Source organism: Aethalodelphis obliquidens, unplaced genomic scaffold, assembly GCF_003676395.1.
Source record: "Aethalodelphis obliquidens isolate GAN/ISIS:26980383/991018 unplaced genomic scaffold, ASM367639v1 scaffold41, whole genome shotgun sequence".
Classification (NCBI taxonomy): domain Eukaryota; kingdom Metazoa; phylum Chordata; class Mammalia; order Artiodactyla; family Delphinidae; genus Aethalodelphis; species Aethalodelphis obliquidens.
Genome location: NW_020837985.1, coordinates 13,034,914 through 13,048,912, shown reverse-complemented (window position 1 = coordinate 13,048,912; position 13,999 = coordinate 13,034,914).

Sequence of the window (13,999 nt, the reverse complement as noted above, 5' to 3'; positions counted from 1 at the left end):
ATCTAAATAAATGGAAAAATAATCCACATTGATGATTGAAGATAAAAAAGAAGACTCAGTATCCTAAAGGTGTGAATTTTCACCCAGTTAATCTATAAATTCTCTCAGTTGAAAGAAGGGGGAAAGTCATGATGCCATGTTTTATCATGGAAGTGGATTTACTAGACTTTTTTCTTATTTCATTACTATTTCCTTATTTCCTATTTCACAGTATTATAAAAAAAAAGGACTTGTTCTTCCATTTTACATTTAATGACACAAAACAATAGAAAAGGGGTACATCTTTGTTCAAGATTTCTAAGATGGTGTCACGACCAGGAGTCAACCATGCAGAAGCCCATCATAATGTGAATGACTTGACACTATCAGTTGGATGTTGGTAGTTTACGTAGTCAGACGGCTTTCTTACTACCTGTATGATCAGTTATTCTCATATTGAAGATTTTGATTGATTTAATTACAAAGACGCTATACAAATTAGCTGCTCAGACACTTATGTAGTAAGAAAATGGTGTATCTTATTCATTTAAGCATGTACTAAAATACTAACAAATATGATACTGAAAAGTCTTAATTGATTTTATACAATTTAAGTAGGAGGAAGAAACAGGCTTTTTTTTAAAAAAAAAAAAACGGATCAATTACATCCTAATACCCTAAAGCAGTTTTTTATGCATATGGGTGCCAAGAACATTGACTCTTACAGTCTCTAGACCAAATAAATGTTTTCAAAGCTATTTAATATATGGCAAGAAATCACTGGAAAAATATTTTTGTGTATTTTTTTTTTTTTTTACGCGGGCCTCTCACTGTTGTGGCCTCTCCCATTGCGGAGCACAGGCTTCGGACGCGCAGGCTCAGCGGCCATGGCTCACGGGACCAGCCGCTCCACGGCATGTGGGATCTTCTCCGACCGGGGCACGAACCCGTGTCCCCTGCATCGGCAGGCGGACTCTCAAGCACTGCGCCACCAGGGAAGCCCTGGAAAAATATTTTTGTAATAAAAATGATTGCTTGCCAAACGTGGTATTCTTTTTGGTACTTCCCATTGTTTTCGTATATTCTGGTCTCATTCCTTTGCTCTCCCCAGCTGGGAAAATGAAGAGGTTGGGTTTTACAGAAAAAATGAGGTGTAGAGAATAATGTGAGAGAAGGGAAATTTACTGAGGGTATAAGGTAAAGCACCATTCTCCACATATAGCATCTTATTTATTTTCTCAAGTGCTACAGGTAGGCATTATTATTCCATTCCAAGAGCACCCAGCTAATGAGAGGCTGAGGAGGCACAATTCAAAACCAATATGGGTGTTGAGAATTAAATCCACACGCATTCTTTCCCCCAGTCACCTAGTGGGACCCTTAAAAATTAAAAAAAATGGGGATCAAAGAGGGTGCCACGCCCAGCAATTCAGCTCCTTGGTCTATGTCCAAATGAATAGAAACTAAGTACTCCAACAAATACCTGTACACAAATGTTTACAGCAGAATGATTAACAAAAGGTAGAAATACCCCAAATGTTCATCAATAAATGAATAGGTTAAAAACATCTTATATCCATACAATGGACTATTATTCAACCATTAAAAAGATTGATATACGGATACGGCAACAATATGAATGAACCTTGAAAATATTATGCTAAGTGAAAGGAGCCAAACAAAAGTTTACAAGTGATTTGAGTATATTTATATGAAACACCCAGAATAGGTAAAGCCGTAGAGACAGGGAGCAGATTAACAGCTGCTGAGGATGTGGGAGAGGAGAATGGTGAGTATCTGATGAGTAAGTGTTTTTGTGGGGGGAGGGATGATGAAAACGTTTTGGAACTTGAAAAAGGTTGAAGTTATACAATATTGTAAATTTACTAAATGTCACTGAATTGTGCACTTTAAAATGGTTAATTGTATGTTATGTGAATTTCACCTAAATTATATTTATTCATATAATTTTATTGTATTCAGAGAGGGAGCTGTGATAGAGACCAAATAAGTGGTGATATAGGCCAGTCAAGGAAGACTTCTCTGAGGAGGCGGCAGTTAAGCTGAGGCGGGAATGATCAGAAGGGTCAAATTACTTGAAGGCCTGGGGAAATAGCATTCTCGGGAAAGAACTCTCTAAGCAGAGGAAGTGGCCAGCGCTCGGTCGTTAGGGAGGAATAGTGAAAAGCCCAGTGAGGCTGGAGCCAAGTCGGTGCAGGGGAAGGAAGGTGCGTGAGGAGGTCTGAGAAGGGAATCGTTGGGAGTGTGTTAAAATCCACCGGGGATTTGCTTTAATCGCGTATAGTTAAGACACGCAGACGTGGAAATGATGGTCATGAAAGATTCTCAGAAACGGGGGGCACAGCACACCACGCAGGCCACACGGGGAAGTGCCAAGGTCGGTCAGGAGGGAAGAGCGTGGCCCAGAGCCTTTATGGGGATTTAGTGGAAAGAAATGGGCAAAACAGAGTAGGTACTCTTACGTTTAGTATTGTTTAGCTTGAATAATTTTGGTGGGCTCTGAGCTATAAGAGTGGCCCTAGCTGTCTGGTATCTGGCCCTAGGGTGATTTAAGGGAGGTGAAATATTGGATCAGTGTGGGACGGTTTGATAAGTAGGTGGTTAGGGTGTGGTCTCTGAATTGGGTGTTTTTTATATCAACGGCATGCTCTCAGAGACATCCTTCACTATCTCTAGAAATTTGCTAGCCCTATGAGGAGCAGTCTCTCCAGGATCATGGTGACAAATGTCAGTGCATCAAGAATACGGAAAACAAGAAACTATAGTCAATACAGGAGTCCTTCTGGTCTCCGTACAAAGTTTGGCTCTTATTCTAGTTGAAATAGAATTTTAAGCAGAAGAGTATGAAAACATAATCTAATTTACTGAATTTCATCTACTCCATGGTTACATTGGTTGATAATCTTCCATAATTTTATGTATTGTGAAGAAAGAGTAAAACTTTGCCAATTAAATTCTGTATGCCATTGATTGTAAGACACCTCTCATGTGAGAGATGTTACAACATGAAAAAAATGTGTTTCCTGGAAGTTTGAATGCAATATATTTTTTAAAATATATTCTGTACTTTTTGGAGAAAAGGGTGGGAGAATTATGCAAAAATAAAATCAGGAAGTGGGGGTTTCCCTGGTGGTGCAGTGGTTGAGAGTCCACCTGCTGATGCAGGGGACAGGGGTTCGTGCCCCAGTCCGGGAAGATCCCACATGCCGTGGAGCGGCTGGGCCCGTGAGCCATGGCCGCTGAGCCTGCGCGTCCGGAGCCTGTGCTCCGCAATGGGAGAGGCCACAACAGTGAGAGGCCTGTGTACCGCAAAAAAAAAAAAAAAAGATCTCAGGACTCACCAGAAAATGCCAAACTTTGATCAACCCTCCACAGGTACCTGTTTAAAAAACACTCTTATAAGATGTCTCATCAGGCTATAATTAGTAAGCTTTAAACATTGATTACTAGATCACCAATGCATGATCCTTCCCTCTATAAGCAAAGAAATTTTACAGTCAAGGCAGAACATCCTAGTGTTTCAAGGTACAGAAAGATAGGTCTGGATTAAACCAGACTTTGCCTCCTGGTTTTGAATCTCAGATCTTTTTGCACTTATTACTGTGAGACTTTGGCAAATTAATCTCCCTGTGTTTTAGTTTTCCTCATCTATAAAATGGGTATAACAAAAGTAGCAACCTCACAGGATTGGGTTAGGGAATAAATAAATTAAATTAAAACACGTAAAGACTCAGACCTCTCTGAAAAAGCAACACTTAAGCTCAAACCTAATTCTCAAGTTTGAAAGTCAAACCAAATCTCATAGCTGCAGGTGATCTCATGAAATCAGATTGGGTGAATGTGAATGGACCTAAAGGAGATGGCTTGAGAGAACAATTTGGTAAAAATGGAAAACTATCAAGAATTCTTCAACACTGTTTAGAAATACAGGTGATTCTCATGTACCGTAGAGTAGGTTTGAAACTTTTGATAGATGTTTACATGCATGCTCAGCACCACCACCCCCCCAATGTTTGCAGGGTATGGCCACTGTCTTTTTCTTTTTATTTCCTATTTGTGCAAATTCACTACCGTGCTCTAAGCTGAGGAGAAACGTGACTAGTTTTGGCCCTGGCCTCACTGAAGGCAGTCAGGCCTGAAAGCTTTGGGAGGATCTCTAGCTTGTAAATATCCTTACAATCCCTGGTGAATTGGCTGCTGTAGTTACTGTAGGATGAAGCCAGCTTACTAGGTATCTATCATCTTTCTCTCTCTCTCTCTCTCATCTCTCTATTTATCTACCTATCATTTACCAATCTACCTACCTTTCTATTTAGTTGTGGGGAATTTTTGCCACATAAAGTATTGGTATTGTCAATACCAATCCCAGCCCATCAACGGGGAGGATGGTACATAGAAACCAGAAGTGGGTGGGCCCCAGGATTTGCATGCACTCTTGGTCTGTGCTTTAAATGCTATCAAGGCTTTTAGATACTTTTTAGAATTATTAATTGCTTGGGTTATACAGAGTAGGAAGTGGGCTGGGAGCTGCAAATGAATCAAAGGAAAGCTCCTGGGAAGTTTTACCATTTCTTTGAAATTGGAAGGTGGTTTCCTTAGGCTATGGAACACTCAAATACCCACCTTTCCATTAATGTGGCCAAGTTAGTTAATTTTGGTTAATTCACACCTATATTGAGTCAGTCCCTGTGCAAAATGTTGTCAGTAATGTCTACATAGTTATTCCTTATATTAGTGTTTCCTGACATTAGTCTAGTTGATGACTGAGGATTCTCAGTTATGAATATACTTGCCCAAGTTCATATACCAAGGATCTTGGGGTTGGGATTGGAACCAAGGCATTTCTTTTCTTTTTTTTTTTTTTTTGAGAACTTTCTATTTTTAATCTTCATTTGAAAGTTAAAAGATTATTCTGTATGTTTTTAAAAACTACCCTGAGATATCATGACATGAGTGATATTTCCATCTATTAGGGGGCAGCACCAACAGCAAAATTCTGTCATATATTTGATCATCAGTATCAAATTTGCAGAGATGGATGGGTAAATGTATTCTGCCCGGATGACTTAACCAAGCAGACTTGTGCAAACTGACACACCCTAAATTAGATCCTTTGGCTACTGGCATGGGAAAAATTATGACATGCCCATGCAGGAACATGAACCCAGACATTTCTGGGTTCAAAGCACAACCTCCTGATACCTTCTCCTGACTCTGAACGGGGAGAATCTGGAACCTCTATTCCATACCAGAACTGGGGCTTTCTATGATTCCCACATATGTGTATCCCTCTGCTTAATTCCCTTTTGGTTTCCATATGATGTTTATTACTTTTTATTTTCTTTCTTTCTTTTTTTAATTCCAGTCTCTCTTAGTATTACCAAGGGGAACCAAGGAAGGGAATTTCTTTTCAGCCAACGCGCGGAGGACATTCTGTAGTAAATGCAAAACCCCTGTAACTCTATTTGAGGTGTGAAGCAAAGACTAACTAATGTTATACAATATGGGCGGAAAAATCTGTCCTCCACCAGAGGGATGCAAATGGACTTCCATATCTTTTATGATAAAAGTGCCAGAGAGCTAGATTTCTTTAAGGCCCACTTTAACTCTCAGATGCTGTGCAGGTTGAGAAAAGTCGTGCTGAGTAGACCACATAGTAGAAGGAATTGAATATTTTCTGGGGGCAGAGAAAGGGTACAAAATCAAGCAACTTTTGCGCTGGATCTTAAAGGATGACTAGGGATTTTAAGACAGGGATAGGGACAGATTTTTGAGTTAGAGAAAAGAATGAGTACAAAAGTATAAAGTGAGAATGGTGTGGAAGGTTTATAGAATATTAAGAAATTCATTGTGTTGCAGTTTATCATTCATGGGGCCCCAAACCAAGGAGCTCAAAGTTTATCCTCTAAGTTGCAAGAAAGTATTGCTTTTCTATTAGGCTTTTGAGTCAATCACATTTATTAAATTCTCACTTTGCACCAGGAACTATGTTAAGCAATTTACATACGTTGACCCATTTAATCGTCACAATAATACATGCTATTATTATCTCTACTTCCTTATAGTTAAAGAAATTGACGTACAGGATAATAAATAATCCACCTCATTCAAAGTGTCACCGTATTAAGTGGCAGAAACCGGATTTTGACCCTGAAAGTCTGGTCCCAGAGCCATATGACCGTAATGCTGTGTCTTTCTTCCTTGCTGGTATCAACGTCCCTCTTGCTTTACCTGATTTGGGGAACAAGAGTGTGGGTGGCAGGGAAGATGAAGGGTGATGTTGCAGGAAGCTCTGTGGCTCTAAATTGCTTTGAACTGCAGTGATGGAGAATGCGGTCTTTGTACACTCAGATACCAAAGCACATCGATCAGGCAGCCCAGGAGGGGTGCAAATGGCCAAAAGCTAATTTCTTCCCGATAGTTCATTTTCCTTTCCTGTCTTTCCTATAAGTCCTTCTCGTGTTTTTTGGAAAATCATTTGTGCAGTGGTAAATGGTATTTTGTCTATGAGGGTCTGGGTATTTCCCTTCTGTCATCTCAGATTTCTGTCACGTCCAGTGTTACCTTGATCTATAAAGACAGGTCAGATTTGAAAATGTTAACTCTAGAAGAATGATGTTTTCCAACCTGCTGTTTTGGCCAATTTATGAAAAATAGACAGGCAGGGAGGCTGTGGAAGGGCAACGCACAGCTCTACTCAAATAAGAACAGCTGCTCTGCAGATCCCCTTCCTGCAGATTGGGTGCTGGTGGGGTCCTCTCTGCTTCCGCTCCATGTCTAAGTCGGCAGTTCCTAAGGCATTGTAGTTTCTTATATTCTACTCCTTCCAAAGACTCCCTGGGTTCCCAAACTGGCATAGAACTTTTTGCATGTCTTTCCAAAATCATACTCATATTTTCTACCTCTAACTAGACATTGTTGTGCACATGTCTTGTTATCTGCAGGTTTCTGTATTTTTTGCAGGCAGAGACTGAGTTGAAACCCAGAGCTGACAAACTAGGAAAACCCACAGGAAAATCCTACCAGCTGCTTGCTGTGCATGGCACGTGAGGTTTCACATTTAATGACTGGGAAAAAAAATCAAAGCTAGCATGCATTTTACGACACGGGAAAATTATGTAAAATTTACATTTCGGTGTCGATAAGGAAAATTTTGTGGAAGTGTGGCCACATACTTTCATTTCTATATTGTCTTTCAGGCTGCAATGGTGGAGTTGCGTCGTTGTGACAGAGACCACATAGCTCATAATGCCTGAAATATTTGCCATCTGATGCTTTATAGGGAAAAAAATATTCCCACCCTTGGTCCGAATCACAATTTCGCCTCTCAAGGTACACAGTTCCATAGTGCGCACGAAAGTGTGGTGCTCAGTAAATGTTGAATCTTCTGTGTTGCAGGCATAGATGTCTCTTCCCTACTCCCAGCTCCCAACGGGACCCTCCGATTCCTTGTAGACTAACCCCTGGCTCACTATTTCTAATTATTAATGGCTTTTGTATCCACATTGATGGCCCCTCGGCTGCTCGCTCAGGTGTTTGCCCATCTCTGGTCCTCCACCTTTACCCCAGCTACCCACTGCCGTCATCCAGCTTGACAGAGACCAGAAGGAAAGCTATGCAAGGGAAAACGAACACCCTCCTTCCTGTTTGTTTTCTGTCCCTGCTTTTGCTTCCCGTTCCAGCAGCATAACCCAGGCAATGCTTCTTCATTCAGGCAGTGGCAGTTCCTTCCTGTAGCAGCCTGTGATTCCAAAATGCACATACAGATCCAGCTGCCACCTGTATCATGTCTCCTAGAGACGCCGGCACCAGCTGACCACTTCGCTTCTTTGCAAGTCCAGGTCCCAGCTCCACAGAACCCCTCCTCTGAGTTTATAGATACCAGCGTCTTCTCAGCAGCGTCTCCTCCTGGAACACCTGGGTTTCAGCTCCCTGAGTCCCCTCTTCCAAGCCTCTAAATTGATTAATTCCAGTCTCTTCTTTCTGCCCTCAGTCTGGGGTTGGGAGCAGCTTCCTGAAGTTCTGAGCTCTGCGATACCTTAGTGCTTTCCCTTTTCTGTTTAATTTTTAGATGTCAAGCTAATGATTCTTTTATTTTTTTTGAAATGTCTATAAGATCTATTTTAATTTCTAAATACATAGAGAAAATAACGTTTGTATATTTAATCTCTTGGCTGTTTCTTCCTCTAGTTATATTTTTAAATAACATGTTTATATTACACTTTGCTTAACAAATACATCTTCATTTTTCTGGTAGGCCAGTGGATACCAGGCCTTGACATTTTTTTTTAATTTATTTTTACTGGAGTATAGTTGAATGATTCTTTATATCATATTTTCTCTGTTTAAGTATTTGGTGGGTTTTCTATCTCCTCACTGGATCCTGAATGATATAAGCACTGGGTGACTTCCTCAGTCCCTCTGCATCAAAGTCTTTGTCACCTTGGTGTCCACGGCATAGGTCTATTCCACTATCCATTTTATCTCAGGTTTTGTTGTTGTTGTCGCTGATTGCTGGGTCCTTCGGTCCTCTCAACCACTAAGCCTCGTGTGTCTCAGAACTCACATCTCAATTTCTCTTTTCCATCTACATTTACTCCATTGGTGATTTTATCTGATGCCATGGCTTTAAAAACCATGTAAAATATTGAGTGGAGTTCAATGGAGTTGAGTGGAGTGGAGTTGAGTGGAGTTCAGTGGAGTTTATCTCAATAAAAACCATGTAAAATAGATAAACAATAAGAGAACTCCACTCAATATTTTGCAATAAACTATATGGGAAAAGAATCTGAAAAAGGATACATACATATATATATATATATATATCTGAATCACTTCATTGTATTCCTGAAACTAACACAACATTGTAAGTCAACTATACTTCAATAAAAAAATTAAAAATTAAACATAATTACTAATGTGATTGCTGTTTGTGTGGCCCCTGGTGATCCAGCTGGGTATAGAAATCAAGGATCCTGAATCGCAGTTCTGTACTTTCTCACTGCTTGTTCAGAAATGTTCTCCGTGTGTATGTTTTCTTCACCTGCTGCAATGCAATTTCCCTGAAGGCAGACAAATAATTTACATTTCTCTTCCATGTCTCATAGCATCGTGCAAATATTATTTGATTGATTTGACAAAAAGAAAAAGTGACAGCATTCCAAAAATATGTTACATTAATTAACTGCTCTGAACAAGTGCCAGGCTCTCCTGGTGTGCGTGCAGATGCATGCGTGTGTGTGTGTGTGTGTGTGTGTGTGGTGAGCATGTGTGGTGTATATGTGACGTGTGTGTGCATATGTGTGATGTGTGTGTGTGTTGTGTATGACTGTCCTTGCATTGAGGTATGCATCAAAGAGCAGAGGACAGAAACCACTTTAATTTGGGTCCCTGAAATTTCTGCTTTCGTAATTCACTGTCACTCTTCCAGGTTCACGGTACAATCTTGGCCAAGATGGGCAGTAGGAATTGAGGATACTACTTCTAAATGTATAATTGAAGTGACGCATATTGCTTACGGAGACTCATGGGATACCGAGGTGACTCAGAACACAGTATGATCGCGGTGTGTGCAGATGGAGGGTAAGCTTGCAAGTAGGAAATGAAGGCAGGCAGGCTGTGGCTGGTGCAGCCAATGTAGGGTGAATAATGGAACAATAGACCATGTAATTGGACGGTGCACTGTCCTCGCTGCTGTGGAGTTTTGCTGCAGGCCCGACAGTGCACGGGGCTGAAACTGCCTGCCCTGTAGAGAGAACAGGCAGTGGGCAGCATGGTGGAATTTTAGGGATACTGAAAACTCCTTTCCTTCTCCCCAGGTGCCTGTGATAGTCTCTTACTTGAAAAGTTTTTCTTATAATCTTTGTATTTTGCATTAAAAAGATTATAAATGGGAGAGACTTTCTTGATTTGAAATAACTATAAAGGGTAAATGAGTATGTTTCTTAAGACATTTTTTAGCAGAAAACACAACATGAACCAACTTAAGCCCAAAGAAGACTCATTTGCAAAGTATTCAGGGTTTGCATAGGAACCAAGAATGGGCATGCAGGTGGGTTTCAGGAATCAACTGGAATCGGGGGCACTTGAGTCTATCCAGATGCTTTCTCTTTCTTCTTTTCTCCTCTTTTCCTCTCTTTGCAAATTCTTTGTTATCTTTCTCGAACAACTTCCTCCAAGTTTCAAGTCAATTTTGGATAATCATGACTGTCAAGAGGACCTGAGTTTTACACATTACAACTTCCGGCACCCAGTTAATGGATCTGGCTCAGTTGTAGTTTCAAAACTATGGAGTAAAGAAAAATAGAGGACCTCATGGTATCACATATACACCCCTGGGTACATCAAGAGTGCCTAGGGTTCTGTCATGCCAGAATGACAGTAATTTCTGCAAGAACCATGTAGATGGTGGTATGGGGACAGTTCCAAGAAAAAGGAAGGTCTTGGAAAAATAAAACATTAGTGGCCCACTGAAATAATATATGTACATAATATGCCGTAAATAACAATTTGGAAAATGTGTCAGTGGGTTATCGTGCATGCCCTGATCATTGGTAATCAATAATTCATTCAACAATCATTGTGGAGTACCTCCACCATGCTGAATATTGCTGGCTAGAGAGGATATGAAGGCTTATAAGATGGACACTCTACCCTCAAGAAGCTTGTCATTTGGTGGGGAGACTCTTCTAAGCTGAACATTCTTAAATAAGACTCAGCTTTAGAAGTCTGAGTTTTCTCATCTGTCACATAGGAATGGAGATAATGTCACCCTCACCTGACTCACAGAGCTTTTTATTTCTTAATACTCCTGATTTTACAGTATACTTTATCTGATGTTCATATATCAATACTACTTCAGACTTATGTTTTCTCTCTGCTTGGTGTACATTTTCTGTCAAATTACTTGAAGCATATTGTGTCTTTCCATATAAAGTCTTCAGAGGAAGTGGTGCTAGTTGAGAGGAGTCTCCAAATTTGGAGCTACCGGACCTGTGTGTGTTGTAACAGGCAGCCCTTGAGAGCAGGGCAGTAGAGATGATACAGTCAGACCTGGGCCAGGTAACTGCTCACATACAGGCATTTCTGGGAGTGAAAATGAGTCAAAATTGACTGAGATTAGAGAGACCAGGTTTCAGGGCTATACAGGGTCAGGAAGCAGGTGGTCAAAGGGAATCGAGACAGGAAAGCATGGATCAGAGTTCTCAGAAAAATCCAGAAGTGTGCACCAGCCAGACAGAATAGCATCAAAGCTGGAGTGTGGAGAGGGCATGGAAGCACGAGGGTGTGCAAATACAAGGACCCAGGAGAAAATCTGTAGGAAACTTGAGTGTGCCTTCAACTATCTTTTATTTCTGCCTATTTCATGTTTGAGTAACTCCAGACTTTCTGACTGGAGGCAAAAATCTTCTATTTTGGAACTTGTCCATGCAGAGCTGCTTTAAAGAAGAGGTCTGAATAAATAAAGAAATTAGTTACTGGCATGAGATATAACTGTTGATTTTTATTAACTCCTTGCAGAACATGGAAGGGAACTATTCCATAAAGAAGGGTAAGGTACACAGATTGTGGCTCATAGCAAGGACCGAGCTCACTCACGTGCTCTCTACATGAATTAAATAAGTCATCCATTTGGGACATAACATTGGGTACCTAGCATATGTTAAGCCCTCGCTAGGTACTATGGATATCCTGTTAAACAGGACAGACACAAACTCTGCCCTGTAAGGACCTATGGAATACCAGGTGGTATTGAGCAAAGCACCTTAAATACTCAGAAGATGTGGCGTACAGCAACATCAAGTTGAATGATGCTATGACTGGGGAAAACAAAGTCGTTTGTGTGAGAGATTCCTTCAAACAAATTGTGTGGTAGAGTGGTAGACAGACATTGAAGGGACCCCCATGATCCTACTTCCTGGTAGTCATACCTCTGTGTAATCCCAAGATGGGACGTGTGACTCGATTCTAATCGACAGAATGCACAAAAGGGACAAGGCCCCACTCTCGTGATTCTGCTGTGCTAGGTAAGACTGTGATTTGTACCCGTCCCACTTCAACATAGTACTGGAAGTCCTAACCACGATGATCAGACAAGAAAAAGAAATAAAAAGTATCCAAACTGGAAGAGTGAGGTTTGTTAGCTGACTCTGGAGTCGTCTTCTCTTGCTAAGTTTGAGGGGGGAAGAAAAGTGATCCTAAATCCTCCAGCTATAAGGAAATGATTCTGCCAACAACCCGAGGGAGACTGGAAGCAGGTCCTTCTCCAGTGGAGCCTCTGATGAGATACCAGCCCTAGATAATAGCTTGGGAGGCTCAAAGCAGAGGAAATAGCTGTCCCTGCCTAGACCCATGAAACTGTGAGGTAATGTGTGTTATGTTAAGCTGCACAATGTGTGGTAACCTGTTATGGAGCAATAGAAAACAAACACACGGAAATATGTTAAATGTCTAACTCTGTTCTAGGCCCTGCACTTGGGACCAGAACAGCGATAAAGAATTCAAGGATCCCGACCCACCACCTCAAGCCATGCTTCAGTATGGCTATATGCTCGTAAATATCAATGACAAACCATGTGAGAAGTATCCCTGGTTTTGTGGTAATTCAGAGAAGTGAGCTTCCGACTCCACCTTGTGGGGTTCAGGTAGGCTCATGCTATAGAAAGCAGGTGAGCTGAATCTTGGAGAGTGAGAAGATGGTCATTGGCCAGAAACTCCCGGACTGGGAGGGCATCAAGCATGTGGCCGGGTACTTGCAAAGGCTCAGGGTTGTAGACTGCACATACCATCAGAACTTCCTGACCATTTTAGGGCAAGAGGAAGCCCTAGAGATCTCTGAGAAGAAAGAGAAAACACAGCCTCTGTTTATGGAATGACTGTGTGTATTAAAATCCAATAGAACTACTTGATTATTCTCCATTCCAGCCTCTCCCCCTTCCCTGAGCTACACACCTCTTGCCAATTTATGACAGTGTCGACAGAGTTATTATCTAGCTAAAATTACCACTACCCACAATGGGAATTTCTGCTGTTATAAAACAAAAGCAAACGCCAAATGGGGAGGAGAAAGGGTGCATATGAGAGAAGGCCTTTTGCATCTCTTTTCCGGCAATGTTCTTTTTATGCTAATATCTCATAGTTTCCTACCTTAATGACTCCATTAAATGCCATGAGAGTATTTGCAAGAGGAAAGCGCTACCTGGAGATGAAGATGTAAAGTTACTAAGTGTGTTTTGAGGAACGGAGAAGATTTCTCAGTAAAGGAGTTAATGTTCCAAAGAAAGCTTTGTTTATCCGACAGACTTTATGACTGTGCTCTTTTCTTCACTCAGCACCTTAATTCTCAACCACCATAAGGCTGTCCAGATGTTTAAAATAAAAAGCCCATTTGGGTATTATCAGAGATTACTGGGAAGAGATAGACAAACATGATGTTTAGCTATGCAACATAAATTCCCTGCGTATGTGCCAGCCAACACACTCTATATTCTCACCCTGCTGAAGGACTGAACTAATAAATAATAAAAACGAGACACAGGGCCTAGAACACAATTTACCTCTAGCCAGCTGCTGTCTCTGGGAGGGACGAGGGGGGTGGAGATGAAGAATGAGAGCGGTGCTTCCACACAGGGCCTTTCCCTCTGCCGAACTTTGAGAATCTGTGTTCTGTTCCCGACCTTCCTCTACTGACTTAGCACCAACCTTGTTAGATGCATATTCGGTTGGAAGCAGCCTTGTCAATTTGTCAATGCCTTGCCAGCTCCTTTTTCTCATTCCTGAGCCTTGATTTATTTCATTCTTGCTGCTTGCTGTGCCTGTCCGTTTTATCTCTGCCAATTAACATTCTACTTCCCCTTCAAGGTCTTGAGACCTCAAGCTTCTTGACACCCTCTCGAATCATACTAACCGAAGCAAATCTCTCTTATGTTCTCGTGTTCGTTAGTCTGCGTTGCCTCGGAGGCGCCTATCACGCTACACCTTGAATACGTGGGCATCGCTA